The sequence below is a fragment of the Haliotis rubra genome, unplaced genomic scaffold (genome assembly GCF_003918875.1).
Source record: "Haliotis rubra isolate DU_JTF1 unplaced genomic scaffold, ASM391887v1 Scf509, whole genome shotgun sequence".
Lineage (NCBI taxonomy): Eukaryota > Metazoa > Mollusca > Gastropoda > Lepetellida > Haliotidae > Haliotis > Haliotis rubra.
The window spans coordinates 685,457-701,218 of NW_025767201.1; the positions used below are offsets into that span (position 1 = coordinate 685,457).

The window sequence follows — 15,762 nt, forward strand, 5'->3', positions numbered from 1 at the left end:
TCTTGCTGGAAAGTGCGGCAGGGAAGTTTTCAATAGTTTTCGGCTACAGCAATCGACTTGACGTTGGTAGCTTCGTTCTCGTTCTGCGCCCAAACAACCTTTGAACTGGCGAGCTGCCTACACCATCAGTCGGCACATTTCTTAAGTCCATTAGGGCCAGAAAGGGGTCTGACTGTGCATGCTGAGACTTACTCATGAGTCTCTTGACGATCTTCACAGCACTCTCCACTTTCCCATTCGACTGTGGGTACCTGGGAGATGAAGTCATATGATCAAACTCATACTCTGTTGCAAATGTATGGAAAGCTTCAGAATTAAAGGGAGATCCATTGTCTGACACAATCTGATTGGGAAGTCCATGTCTCACCAAATGGGATTTCAACTTTTTAATGATTTCAGGTGCCCTTTTATCTTGCAGTCTGTCAACCTCAAAATAGTCTGAGTAGTAGTCAACAGTGATCAAAAAATCTTTTTGATCAAACTCAAAAAGATCACACCCTAGTTTCTCCCATGGACGACCAGGTATTTCATGACTGACCAATGGCTCTCGTCTTTGATCCTGTTGCAGCGTATTGAAGGTATCACACTTGCTGATGAAATCTGTGAGGTCAGCGGCCATATTAGGCCAATACACAGACTCTCTGGCACTTCTGATACAACCTTGTATCCCCAAGTGACTGTAGTGAATTCTTTCCATGATGCCAGGGTGGATACTGACTGGCACAGCAACACGTTCACCCTTGAACACTATGCGGTTTTGAACAGAGAGCTCATCGCGAAAGGGGAAAAAGACCCTGGCACACCATGGCACATCATCTGACGACGTTGGCCAGCCGTCCTGAATCAGATCCTACAGTATCATCATTGATTTTTCTTCCACAGTTGCTTTTTGTAACTGGTCAGTTCGTTCCTCAGATATTGGCACATACTCAACCATGTTGATGGATTCAACGTTAAGCGCTGTCTGACATCGAACATCAACAGCAAACACATCTCCGTCATCAGTCTCAGTATGTTTCACATGTGGAAGATATGCTCTACTCAGAGTGTCAGCAAAGAACATTTGAGATCCCCTCTTGTAGATGACCTCAAAATCTTACTTCTGAAGTCGTAACATCATGCGTTGGAGACGCTTCGGAGCACACAACAGACTTTTGCGCAGTATTGACTCCAATGGCTTGTGGTCCGATTCCACGACGACTTTCCATCCATAGACATACTGTTCAAATCGTTCCATGCCAAAGACAATCGCCAACATTTCTTTCTCTATCTGAGCATATTGTTTCTCAGTGTTGGTCAAAGATCGAGATGCATATGCTACAGGCTGACCATTTTGGATCAGACAAACACCCAGTCCATTTTGTGATGCATCACACTGAGGGCTTGTCTCGGCGTCATTGTCAAAGTACTTCAGTACAGGTGGTTCAGACAGAATATGTTTGATTTTTTCCAAACACTTGCCATGAACTTGCTCATCTCACCTGAACTTCACATCACTTTTCAACAGATCCCTCAGAGGTGCAGTCACTTCAGACAAGTTGGGTACAAATTTCTGAACAAAGTTCACCATCCCTAAAATGCTCTGAATACCCTGCTTATCCGTTGGTGTAGGCATGTTTGTGATTGCTTCAACTTTCATGTGATCAATCTTTAATCCATCCGAGGTTATGACATGTCCCACCTCGGTCAGTTTCAGTTTCAGTTTGGATCTGTTCAATTTGATATTTCTGGTCCTGCATCGATCAAGGAACTTGGACAACTTCTCATTATGATCAGCTTCAGCCACTTCATAAGTGTCTCCAACACCATAGATCAGAACATCATCATGTACAGCAAGTACTCCATCCAAGCCACATATTGCCTCATTCAAACGGCGCTAAAACTCCTCAGGTGCTGGTGACAACCCGAATGGCATTCGTAGCCAACGGCAACGGCCCCAAGGTGTTTCAAATGTTGTCAAGAAACTGCTTTCCTCCACAAGTTGGATATGCCAAAATCCATTTTGAGCATCTACTAAAGTAAAGCACTTAGCGTTATTGGATAATGATTCCTCTTGAAAGCTGGATTCAGTGGTTTAGGATCTATGCAGATCCTTATCTTGTCAGTACCCTGTTTCTTGACCACAACAAGGGCAGAGATCCAGTCAGTAGGAACATTCACAGGGGTGATGGATCTTCAGATCAGTCAGTCTTTCAAGTTCAGCCTTGAGTTTCTGTTGTAAGGCAAGTGGAACCTTACGATATGGTAGCTGGACTGGTGTCACAGTCTCATCTACTTCAAAACGCAACAAACCATCAAGTGTACCCTCTCCCTCAAATACATCCTTGTAACGATGGATTATGTCCTTCAGGTCCAATCTTGCTAACTCTGTAGAAACATCTCCACTACCTGAGATCTGGAAAATGTTCTCAAAGTTCACAGTAATTAGCTGCATTTGTTGAACAGCTATTGCACCAAGTATTGGTGGTGAGCCTCTGTCCCTCGTTATCAAGAATTCAATGGTGTTTTCACCCTCATTCCTGGGATTTTTGACAGTCACTTCACACTTGCCAACAGTTTGAGATTTCACTCCATTGTACATTCGAAGAATAGTATTGCCCTGTGTTTCCAACTTTTCCAGTTGGGGATCCTGAAACACATTAGCGAAGATAGTCTCTGGCAACACATTGACAGTAGATCCACAATCTAACTGAAATTTGACCTCAGTTTCCTTGATGAGGAGGACGGCAAAAATCTTCCATAAATACTGTTGACTTTCACCATGTAATTGAACACTGTTCACATTTTCAACATCCACTGATAAAATATATTCATCCTCAGTATCCTCATCACTCAGTAGTTGAACATTGGCTTGACTCGACTGGCACACATAAGCAAAATGATTTGGTCGTTTACATTTGTTGCAAATTCTTCCCCATGCTGGACATTCCTTCCTGCCAAACACATGACTGCGTCCACAAAATTTGCACTGTAGAGACTGATCACTTCTGGTAGTCAATACAGGTTTAGTTTCCTTTCCTTTGGGTTTTTTGTAACCTCTAGTTTTACTGATAGCTTGCACATCCTCAGTGTTTGATAGAGATTTTAGTCTAGCAGCTGCTCTCTCATGGGACCTACAGATGTTAATACAATCTTTCAGTGATAGGTTCGAAGACTGCAGCAGTCTCTTGCGAGTGGAGTTATCACCGATGCCCATCACCATTCGATCCCTGACGAGACTATCTTCAAGCGCTCCATAATTGTATCATGATAAGGGTCTTGGGTCCAAGTGATGGTTCCGGTGAAACCCCTTATCTAACTGACGTGCTGGTCTGCTTGGGGGAATTAACTCAGCAAAGAGTCCAAAGTCACAAGAAGCTAATCACAATTTTATTTACAAGAACGGAGTAACATGGGGTGGCCACAGAGAGTCGGTACAACCCTCTGGGCTGAGGGCTAGAGCTGACCTGTGTTGGGAGTCTAAACCCTACGGATGGACAAATGGAGTTAGAGACTTTTTATCTACAATTAAAACAATAAAGAGATTATGGTTGGTTGACTGATACAAAAATGGGTGTAACCTATCAAATACAGAATATAGAAAATGGGGTGTGTCCTTCAATGACCAGACAGGGCAATTACTCTTAATCCTGTTAATCCTATTTTAACTGGCACTAATCTCGATGGCACTTTTACTGGATGCTTGGATGCTTACCCTGGGCTAGATCTTAACAAGCCTAATCTGATGTGTTAATTATAGGTACTTGGTTTACAACAGATGCATTGGTGTCGTCTCAGGACGCCGACCTTTCGATTTTCCACTAGTCTCAGGACGTCGACCTGCGGTTTCCTTTGAAGGTTAGGTTCTGATTAGGCTTAATTAGAGTTGCAGATAATCTACTCTAGATGTTTTGATAAGGTGAACTCGTCGCACATGTCACTTCCAATTGATTGAAAAGTTGACAATAACACTTAGTAGAGTGCCAATATTGAACACTGTTCATATCTTTGGTATAAATGTCTATGGAATGGCCAAAGGATTCACGTTCTATTTCGAAATGGCAAATGCACAGCTAGATCAGAGATTCATCCCTACAGCTCGCGTCAGTCGTTACTTGGTTGTTGGCGGGTTCATGTACAGAGTCAGCAAGAGAAAACGAGACTGGATATCTTGGATATGTACTGCAAAAGACTGATGAAGACCGCTGCCGACAACTCGGAGACTACATGACCAACTTCTGGGTTGAGGGAGATCTGCACATGACGCAATGGAACCACCACAACTCATATGGGCCAAGAACAAACAACCACCTAGAAGGATGGCATTCACGCCTGAAGAAATACGTCGGCAAGGCTCATCCAACCATTTTCGAGATTGTGTCGTTGCTGTCACGAGAACGGACCAACACCGAAAACAAGTTGGTCCAGTATGCTGCTGGCCAGAAGCGTCCGTCCAAGAAGAGGAAATACAGGGATTTGGAGCGACGACTGGATGACATTTGTCACCAGCTTGAACAAGGAACACTGTCCGTGAGGCAGTTTGCTGATTCAGCATCCCACCTATTGCATTTTGGTTAAAATCTGCGAAAAAATGTATGCTATATGAATTTTCGATGTATTTATTAAAAATGCTAAAATCTGTCAACTGATAAATATCTGTGATCTGTTGTCATCTTCTCATTAGGTGCGCTCTCATCCGCATTATCCGGATTATCCTCCTCTAACAACTCTTTGATCCTGCATTGTCCTCGTAATCCATTATTAATTGGCAAAATGAAACTAGTCTCAGGACGTCGACCTTTATATTTCACTCAACCGTAAAGTTTGGTCGAAAGGTCGGCGTTATGAGCCTGAACCGATGCATTTACTGTGGGCCATGTCTTTATAACCCTTAATTGGTGTTTGCTTAAAGTCTTGTAATATAGATGGTGACATGTTTACTTTATGAAAGTTGTTCATTTAATCGTCTGGTCATAACTCTGAATTACTGAAAGGGTTGCTAACAGCTTGAGTCCTCAATACCTTAGGCTAGGATTTTATCTTGAATATCTGTGAAATTGTGTAGCCGTAATTTATACCTTTTTCAATAGTATGTCTGTGAGATGAGTTTTACAACTTTTGACTGGAGTCTTTCTCTAAGCTATTACTAATATTCTATATTTATATTTTCCTAATATCTGAATCCTAATATATTGCTTGTAGTGGTAATAATGAATAATGAATTTTGTATGAATTATTATTCCATGATAATTGCATGTTTTAGCTAGAGTCCTAAGTGTTGCTACATAAGCATCAACAGATTCAAAGTGTTCTTGATTCCGCTTGTTGAAATTGAACCGTTCCCATGTTTCATTGGTCTCGCCAATGCAGTAAGCTTCTAGTTTGTCCAATATTTTCTCCACTTTCCTCCTATTATTTTCACAGTCGAACTGCAACCCATCGAATATGTCAAGAGTTTCAGAAGCAATACAAGTTAACAGTGTAGCTGATCTGCATTCATCAGAATCTGTCTTTGTTCGAGAAGCAAGCTCATAGTTTTCCCACATTCGTTTGAACTTTATGAACTTCCTCGTCAAATCACCCTTCAGATCAAGCTTAGGAGGCAAAGGAATGTTCATAGGTACATGTATCACTTGTGGTGAAGGAATATTTCCACTTTCATCAGCCATGATTGAGTAGTAGTAGCAGTAGTTTGTTTATCCATATATATTACTCATGACTAGCAATATAATCTGATTCACATAAACTCTGTTAGTCACAGATTCAATATTGTCACACAAAACATTGCATGCTCTCCACTATCGAAATTAGGTGACACTGAACCACGTGCGTCTCGGCTCTTTCAATCAACAGATATTCAGTCAGTAATGCACAACAATTTGTAAAGTTTATCAGGCGTACTCACTTCTGACACCATGTTATGTTATATGTCATGTCTGGTGATGTCCTAGGAAGACTCGATAACATAAAACTGTAGTGGGAGACGATCACTTTACTCCATGTTGGTTTTGGCCTTAGAGACGCCACGTTGCCCATGGACCAGTCATTGTGTACAGACTCTTAGGAAGTAATCATTATGCAACAATTACAAGGGATTCCAGCCAATACGACGCTATGTATCAAAGTCTTTCTTGGAGAGCCATCACCCGATAACCCTGATGTTGAAATAGTGACGGAAGTCAACTCCATTGGGCTCAAAAACATCAATATAACATTAGCAAGATTTACATAGAGAGAGAAAAATTATGTTCACCAAAATGTTCTTAACCACGAATATCCATCTCATCAAGTAGTATAGACGATGATGGTACGGGTACGACCCATTCCGTGTTTCTGTTTTTGGGATCCATTAAATCCCGCGAGTACTGGTGCGAGAACAGGCGTTCGGCTAAGGTGCGATTGAATCTCTCGACTATGGCTTGGCTACGGTGAGCTCCCTCGGCGATACATTATTATCGGTGGATGGAGGCAACGTGAAGGGAAGTAACTCTAAGTTTGTTTTCCGATACAAGGAAGTGGGCCCACATTCGAAAATAAAGCAGCTATGTATTATTAAACAAGTATAATCAGGTATTGCTAAGAAAATAAATTCAAAACGTTGTGTATTTCTTGAAATAAACGACTGATGGAAATGTTTTATGATGAAAACACAATCAAAAGTCAGGGTTGAAACCCCCGTGAACAAAAGATAACAAAAATATAGTGTCCGTATCCACAACAAATACACTCCATGTGATCTGAGTTACATTGACCTAGTGTTAAGCATAACAGAGTTATGCCCCCTTATCATTATACGCGCATGACCTCTCTGTCGTTTGACGTCGTAGAAGAAAATCCATTTTTGACATTTTTTGCGATTCATTTTTAATGTTGAGCGTATAACGTTATGCATAAGCAAATAAATCCACTTCATTTACACTTATGTCGTTCAGATATCAGGCTGTATTTTCTTCGCTCACACTTTCCGTAAAGATGCCAAAATAAAAAATTCGTAGCACAGTGCTTATATCGGTGCGCGATAAAAAGCAGAGAAATTTACTGTTTTTTAACACATAACAAAAATTTGGACAACATTTAGCAAGGTCTTTTTCTCAAACCGCCGAGGAAGTTGCACTTATATTTATACCAACGGATAGGAAATTTAATATTCTACATTTCTGTGTAATTTTATAGCCGCACGTAGATCCAGGACCACGCGAGCGCAATTCTCGCACAACGTTCACTTTTCAAAGCGTATGAAAATGTGAGCCTGAAAAAAACTCGGCATCAAGGGGCTTAAAGAGAAATGGTTATGAGCACCAAACAGTTTGCCACAAAAACAATTATGTAGATCCTCATACTGGGGCTCACACCAATACCATTGAAGGGTTTTGGGGTAATGCCAAATCAAAGTTTAAATCCATGCATAGTGTATCCAAAGGGCAGCTTGGTGCGCATCTTGATGGAACAGCAAGAATGAGTGCATGTTTTCCCTCATGACAGATCTCATTAGGAAATACCACCCCTTTTACTAGTTTTTCTGCTTGGTGTTCATAACTTTACAGAAACAGTATATACTTGTTGGTAAATACTTTCAGGTCTCTGATGTAAAATTATTTCCATCACAGAAATGAGTTTTAATTAACTGTTGTTCTTGTTTCATTATATTCATTATAGTTTCATTTCCCTCAGCATGATTTAAGTGATAAGCCTGCATATGGACACACTCAATAAAATCAACCTGATGATGTGTCTAAGGAATTCAACAAGTGCAAGTACATTCTTGTTCATTGAGGGGAAATTAAAGTTGTTTTAGTTGTATTTCATGCAGTTTGTGTTATATTATAAAAACAAAAAGGCATTTACAGAATACCATGATAAAAAAAGCAAGTTTCTAAATGTGGGCCCACTTAATTTCGGCTCCTATAACAGGTGCTGAAGTGGGCCCACATTTTGGAATGACATTATTTCCATTATATTATAAAAACAAAAGGGCATTACAGAATACCATGATAAAAAAGCAAGTGTCTAAAATATGCGCACAATTTTTCGGGTCCTATAACAGGTGCTGAAGTGGGCCCACATTTTGGAATGACATTATTGCCACTGTATGCATTTGGTTCAACAATATATATGGATGGAAACAATGATGCTACAAAATACTTCCCGATATATGAACGTTTACAATATCTCATTACTTCGTTCGGTAATTTCAAACTTACCGTGTTGGCACAAGTGGAGCCAAAACAGCAAATACGAAATTAAAGCGCTTAACTCCTAATGCGGGAAACATGCTCAGAGAAACAGGAGGTCGGCTTGGTGAACGCGATTCGGTGTTGAAATGTCAAATTTTCTTCTCGGGATGTACCGAGGCGCCGGCAGATAGACTTGCCAGATGGCTTGAATTTTAAGCCAAGCTTTGGCGACGTCTTCCGAGACTCGAGCGGCTTTGGCGAGTTTCGGGATGGCGTCTGCGCCTTTCCAGTACCCGCTCGGGTGTAATAAATTTTCTTCTTGATGTATGTACGCATGTGTGTGAGCGTTCAATTATCATCTTGCCAAGCACTTTTTGTTGACTTGGCTGTGCATAGGGTGATCTTTAGGGTAGTCGCTGGTGTCGTACAGGTGCATGCGTTTCTTAATGTCCTGGTACACGTCCTCGGTGTGAATTTCCATGAGCAGGGAATCCGTGTCTGTGTACAGCACTTCGCACCTATCGCCGTACTTTTTTTTCAGCTCGTTTTAGTAGAAATCGTACATCAAGTGTTTGGATAAGTCGAGGATGCTCATCCCCATGTAAACGGGCCGATTGAATTTGATCTGGCTTTTGTTCATGTGCAGCGCCGCCAAGTCGTCGTCGAATATCTTGCTCTGGTTGAACGCCGGGCTGGCTATGAGTTTCCTGAGTTTTTCTTCCTTGCTGGATCTGACTAATTTCACGTTAACGCGTTTTCTCAAATTCTCCATCGTCTTGCTGAACACCGAGTTGTTCATGAGTTTGAACAAGTTTTCTCGAAATCGCTGGTGGCCAGCTTACGCAAGTCCGTGTTCATTCGGATGTAAGGCTCCATCCACGAACTTTGATCGAACTTGAACGCCCTGTGTATTTTTGTGAGTTTCATTCCCAGCGACAAGTACAGCTGCAGATTGCGATAGTGAACGACGTATTTTGACTTGTTCATCAAGTTCGGCACAAGTTTTTCAACGTTGGCCGGCTTATTGTCTCCCAGTAAGTTTCGTTGATATTCGGACATCCAGTCCGGGTTCACCGTCAATCGTTCGGGAGCTAGCAGATAGCTGTTGAGCGATTCGTGTAGTTCTGCGGGATAGTCCAAGTCCTCTTCGAGCATATAGCCTTTGTTCGAATCTGGCGCAATGCTATTCACATCGATTATCTCGGGTGAAGAGACCCATTCGAATCCCCCGGTGGGGAGATACTGACTCATGGCCCAGCCGTACAGGTTGTTGGCGTCGACATAGAGTATGTGTTTGGTCGGTTTGCCAGGGTCTTGACCGGGAATGTACTTGTTGTTGGCTTTGGCGTATCGTTTGGAGGCCATGGAAATCCCGCCTCGCAAGCCTTTTTCCATGAACAAGTGCATGTCGTAATCCGTTAACAATTTTAATTTAACTCTAGTCTTTTTCAACAGGGCGTCCCAAGAGAGACCGGGGGATTAGAAGTACCATGTGGGGTCCAGACCGTACTGTTTCGAGCACGTTTATCTGAATATCTCGAACACGTCAGCCAGCAGCAGCACGTCGGTTTTCAAGTACACGTCGTGGTAATCGCCCAAATTCTTGCAGCCCAATTTGACCCACACATTAATCGCATGCACGTAATCATCCAGGGTGATGGCCGAGTCGGTCAAGTTGCTGTAGAATGTACATGTACATGTAGATGTAGGGGTAGAAGCCCTTCCTCAGTAGCAGGGGTCGAGTGTCGGTGTATCGATTGGTGATGTCGAAGTCGTCCGGGGTCGTTGGCCTTCACCAGACTGTCTAGAGACGACAGCAGGAACTGAACGCTATCGATAAATCTCAGATCGTTTAACGTGAACGAGATGTATTTTTCCATGTTGTTGGGGATGCACGTTATGTTGCCGTCGACCTTCGCGATGGCCTGCATGATCATGTGAGAATCGTACCCGCGAAGGTTGTGAGACACGACGGGGATTTTGATGGTTTTGGGGTCGATTTTGAGCTTCAGGTTGCACGCGTTGTGTGCGGCGCCTCTGTACTTGCCGGTGATGTGGCAGTGATCTCTCACGGAATCCCCGCACAGGGGTTCGTCGCTCACGTGGCAATTCTTTGCCTTCTTGTGAGTGAGTTTATCCTTCGACATCATGCGTATGAGAGCAGGATCTGACAACTCTTTCCTGATTTTTATCTCTTCGTCTTGTAAGAACGTGAGAAATGTTTTGGCCGCGTCGGGACCTCGGTAGACCATGGGAGTGTTCGTTTGTCCGTCGCATCGAACGACCACATAACCGAACCCGCAGGCTTTGTGCTCTTGCGTTTTGTGCGTGAAACTTTTGTCCGGGGACGATAGAGCGACGGTGTAGACGTTTTTGATGAGGGCTTCGGAAGTAGGCGTAGATGACGTAAGGCACGGACATTTGATGCTTGTGGTTGATGAATTTCAAGACGTTTTCCTCGGACATGGCGATTTGGAAGGCCGTCTGTCCCACGCCTCGGCAATCCTCCCAGTGCGATTCCAGCAGGTTGGCTCGCGTGTAGCCGTGCAGACACCATTCGCAAAAGTGTTTTTTCCAGGCGTGCTCCAATTGATCGTACAACAGTCTGCTGAAACTTTTAATCGTTGCATAGTGATACTTGTCCTTTTTTTTCGATCAGAAATAAATTGGTCCTTCGCACGGTTTTATCTAGGACAGGGCTTATCCTGTGCACAATAGTTGTGTTCCCTACGTGTCCGAAGACGTTAATAGCCAGATGGTTTTGTTTTTCCACTCGAGCGATTTGTGAGATTGGAGTAGGCATGTCTATCCCCCGTAAAGTCGAGGCCGGATTCCTCGATGGAGGGATAGCTGGAAAGTCTGTCTGTATGATGGGTAGCCTGATGCAAGTCGGCTATGATCGCCACCGGTAAACAATCGTCGCCTTTGTTTTTGACGTTGACCATGACCCTCCTTTGAACGGCACGTAGTTCACTATGTCCAGGTAGACCATGTCGATTGTGTCCACGACCTAGCCCGAGCCCATACGCGTAAAGCGTTCCAGGGATTCTCCTATTTTTGCAAACGAGGTGTCGATGGACGCGTCGACGGATTCGGGTTGAGTCGCGACTTCTTGCTTGCCTCTGAAGTAAAATATAAGGCTGGATGTGATCGGTGGTGCCGTCCGTCTGCTGTTTTTCCAGCGACATTCTCACTGTGAGTTGAAGTGAGGCTTCCCAGATCGTTCAGTTCCTCGTTGACTTTGTCGGTGATCATGGGTTTGATGTCGTCGACGTCCATGTTTTTGTCGACGTCCATCCGCCAGCCTCTCAGATACTTACGCAAGAACCGCAGTTTGACGGGTTTCTGTTCCTCCAGCAGTTCAAGGAGCTTGGCTTTCCTCATGCGCGAATAACCTCTGAGCCCCTGTTCTTTCGCTTGGAGCTTGAGTTGTTTCACCGTGGGTTCGTTGACAATGCCGAGCAATACCAACAGCTGAGATTTCCTCAAACGGGAGTAACCGTTCACTCCACGTTTTTTGGCAATCCTTTTCAGTTCTCGAACGGTAATCATCGTTGCTATATCAATGTGTGAAAACCTTTTTCTAAATGAAAAATAATTATATTCAGATGCAAAAACGAATCTCTAATAGCTTGTTCGCTATAGTCAAATCTCTAATAGGATTTTCATCGCTATGTTCGGCTGCGGGTCAAAATCTCACGATTTTGAGGTTTTCGTGCTTTCTTTTGTTTTCCATCGTCTTGCTGAAGACGGAGTTGTTCATGAGCTTGTAGAAGTTATTCTCGATGTCGGATTTGTTTTTTTTTCCAGAGTTTGGTGTTCATGCGGATGTACGGTTCCATCCAAGGGGTTTGATGAAATTTGAGCCCGCGATGGATTTAGGTGAGCTTCATGCCGAGCTTGGTGTAGAGCTGGAGGTTGCGGTAGTGGAGAACGTATCTGGTCTTGTTTTTCAGGTTGGGGACAGATTGGTGGGGTAGGCTGAATCGACGAGTTAGCGTTGGTAGGGCGACAGCCACTGGAAATCGACGGCCAATCGTTCGGGCGCGAGCAAGTAGTCGTTGTGGTCGTCGTGGAGATGGGATGGGTACTTGAGATCGACTTCCAGGAGGTATCCCTCGCGAGCGTCTTCGGGAACGGCCACGAGGGATTCCGGGGTGAAATCGTTGGGATCGGCTCAGGCGAAGTCTTTGGTGGGTAGATAATGGTGTTGGGAGACCATGGATGTGCCGCCTCGCATGCCTTTCTCGACGAAGAGGTGCATGTCGTAGTCGGTGAAGAGGTCGAGTTCGACCTTGGTGGTTTTCAAGAGCGCGTCCCACGAAAGGCCCGTACTGTCGGACACAGGTTCAGTGGTAGGTTTGGAACCCGTCAGCCAGCAGGAGTACGTCGGCTTTGAGGTAGTGGTCGTGATAGTCGCCCAACGTCTGGCAGCAGAGTTCCCTCCAGACGGTTTGCGCGTGGAGGTAATCGCCAGGCGACACGTTGGTTTGGTTGAGGGTGCTGTAAAACCGCTTGCGAGGCGGGAGAGCCGTTTCGTGGAACCGCTTCCAGCCGTCCATGTATTCGTAGGGGTAGACGCCTTTCCGCATGAGGAGGGGATGACAGTGAGCTCGCGTTGGCTTGGACGAGACTGTCGAGGGAGGAGGGTAGGAATTGGACGCTGTCGACGACGCGGAGGTTGCCCTTGGTTTGGGCGATGCCTTGCATGATGAGGTGGGAGTCGTACCCTCTGAGGTTGTGGATGGCAACAGGGATTTGGATGGTTTGGGGATTGATTTTGAGGTTGCAGGTTCGATGCGCAGCTCCGCGGTAGGAGCCCGTGACGTGACAGTGATCCTGCACAGCGGCTGCTCTCTCGAGGCGTTCGTCACACACGTGGCAAACTTCGGCGCGACGAGCGAAATTGGAGTGATTGTCAGGCGTCATCACGATGGACGCTGGATCGGCGAGGTTTTTCCGGATCTCTCGTTCGTAGCGTTTAACCTTTCGGAGGAAGACTCGAACGGTAGAGAATGAGCGGGGAGAACGGCACGCCGTCGTATGGGACGACGATGAAGGTGACACCGCAAGCAGTGTGTTTTTGCGTTTTGTGGATGTAGCTCCTCCCTTCAGAGGACGAGGCGGTATCCATCTTTTCGACGATCGATTCGAAATCCGCGTAGACGACATAGGGAGCCATCATTTGGTTGCGGTGGTTGACGAACTTCAGCGTCTTGACGGCGGGCATGTCGAGGCGCACGTCCACTCGCGAGGTGCCCTGGCAGTCGTTGCGGTGCCCGTCGAGCAGATCAGCTCGCGAAAATCCGCGGAGGTAGAAATGTTTTTTTCTCTTTGTGTTTGGATTGGTCGTACAGTAGCCTGGGAAGGTTTTTGACGGAGGCGTAGTGATGTTCCCCGCCTTTCGTTTCACCGAGGAAATGATTGTGGGTGACGTTGTGGGAGGCATCGCTCAACCGGTGAACGAAAATTACTCTTGGTCGGGAAGGCGGAAGGGACGACGGCCACGACGCGCAGTAGTTGTCGACGTCTCGACCGTTGGTTTTGGGATTGACGATAGCCTTCTTCCTCATGAAGTGAACCGGTATTTCCACGTGTTTGATGGCATCGCCTCCCTTGAAGGGCACATACTTGGCGAAGTCGAGGTAAACGACGTCCACCGATTCGACGACCCACCCCGATCCCATTCTCGTGAACTTCTCGAGGCTTTCCTTCATCTTGGCGAAAGTGGCGTCGACGGCTCGTCCAACATATGGTGTGGGAATTTCCTGTGGGCTCCTGAAAAGGCATGACATACTCCCGATTACCGTTGGGAAGGGTTTTGACAAGGGTCATGCGCACGGTGACGCCGAATTTAATCTGCTGGATCGCTACTTCTTCCGCGACTTTGACGACGACGATCGGTTTGAGGAAATCCATGTCCAACATATGGTCCCGTACCACCATTCCCTATACTACTCAAGTAGATGAGATGGCCTCATACCACGTCCACTCCGTGGGCTTTGCAACGACGATCATGGCATTTCACGCCCACGCCGCGTGTGTAATTCACAAAACCCTTTCATATAGACATTATGTGTATGCCGCAGGTTTTGGTTTTTCCTAGCAGCATGTACTTGCAGTTATACGGTGCGCGTCTTCCCATCTTTATGTATATACACATAAATATATTTTTAGTCTAATTGTTTAGCGATCAACAAGGTCGCCGCTAGACCCAGCGCCATGAAAATCAGTTCCCGGTCTTTCTGTTTCGGGGGAAGGCATGTAAAACTGCAAGAGGTTAGAGTCGTTTGCCGGTGAGCAGGTAGTATTCTCTCATGGCATCGTCGACGTTCTTGAACGTTTGAACCGTGTTGTTTTCGCATGAGAGTTGGTCGTTGATGAACTGTATTCTCTGCACGTGTATTTTGGCATACTCGACTTGAGCGGCTTGCAGTTTCTCCAAGGCCAAATCGTGACATTTACGTTCCGCTTCCACTTCGGTCGCGTTCGACTTTCGTAATTTGGAGAAGAGATAATTGCTGCCTGAAAATGCGAGGGCGTTGACTAATGCACCACCGACCATCATAGCGATAGTACCATTTCTTTTTAAAAATATTATAATATTACTTCAAAATATTTTCCGGTATAATTCCTTGTTTCATGAGAATGTCCTTGGTGGCCATCGCCATCCCTAAGTCCATGATGAGCATGCCCATGTCCTGCACGTTGAAATCAAGTTTGATCGTAGGCTGTTTGAGAACCATTTTTCGTGAAGCAAGCGTAACCTCCGGGTGCGCATCCATGTTGTATATTATTATCATTATAAATTTTTCTTCTTTAAATTGACATGGCTTTGCCGTGATGATCGCCGCGGTCACCGGAGCTAAAAACATGCCGTATCTGTGGTACAGCACGCAGCTGACGGTACTCAAAGCGTCGTCTATGAACGGATCTTTCTCGAGATCTTCCCACAGGTAAAGTCGACGTTCCGGCGAAATGATGAGGAAGTACGTAGCTAAGCCGGTGTAGACTTGCGTTATGACAGACCCTATGAATTTTGTCATTTCGGCGTTGAGTCTGGCTTCTTATCTCGCGTACAGCTTGTCGATTTCTTCGGATGGCATTTTGTGAATCTTATTGGGATAGTAGTGGTCACCCCCACCCAAGTATTGTTTGGCTTTACCCCTGACTGTCAGCGCCACCAGTTTCTCTCGCTTGTCGTTTTTATTAATTATTGTCATCATCCAACATTTGTTTGAGAAGTTCGTCACACTCCATCTTATAATGTAACAAGCGATTTCTAAGTCTAATAAAATCAAATCCGATGCACGCGAAACACAGCGAGATGTAAGTCAAGTTGCACATGACGCGTGTTTCAAACATTTGCTTAAGTTATGCTAGAAGTTTGCTATAGTTTTTGCTAGAATTTTGCTAGCAGACTTTATACGCCACAGGTTGGTCGGTTTTCAACACGAGCTTAAAGTTTACGTATGAGAGATTGTCAGAAAATCAATTGAAGACTATTTCATAAACTAGTATTATCATGACTGATAAACATAATCAGCTTTAGGTATAGTCATTAAAGATTGCTGGATAACCGTTTAAAGGTTATTTCATAACCTATATT

General features: G+C 44.7%; 1 protein-coding gene across 2 annotated transcripts in view; it reads left to right on the plus strand.

Moving 5' to 3' along the window:
• Positions 1-15,762, plus strand: part of LOC124292122 (CWF19-like protein 1) — a 373,599-nt gene that overhangs the window by 269,525 nt on the left and 88,312 nt on the right. The gene's annotated exons all lie outside the window — the stretch shown is intronic.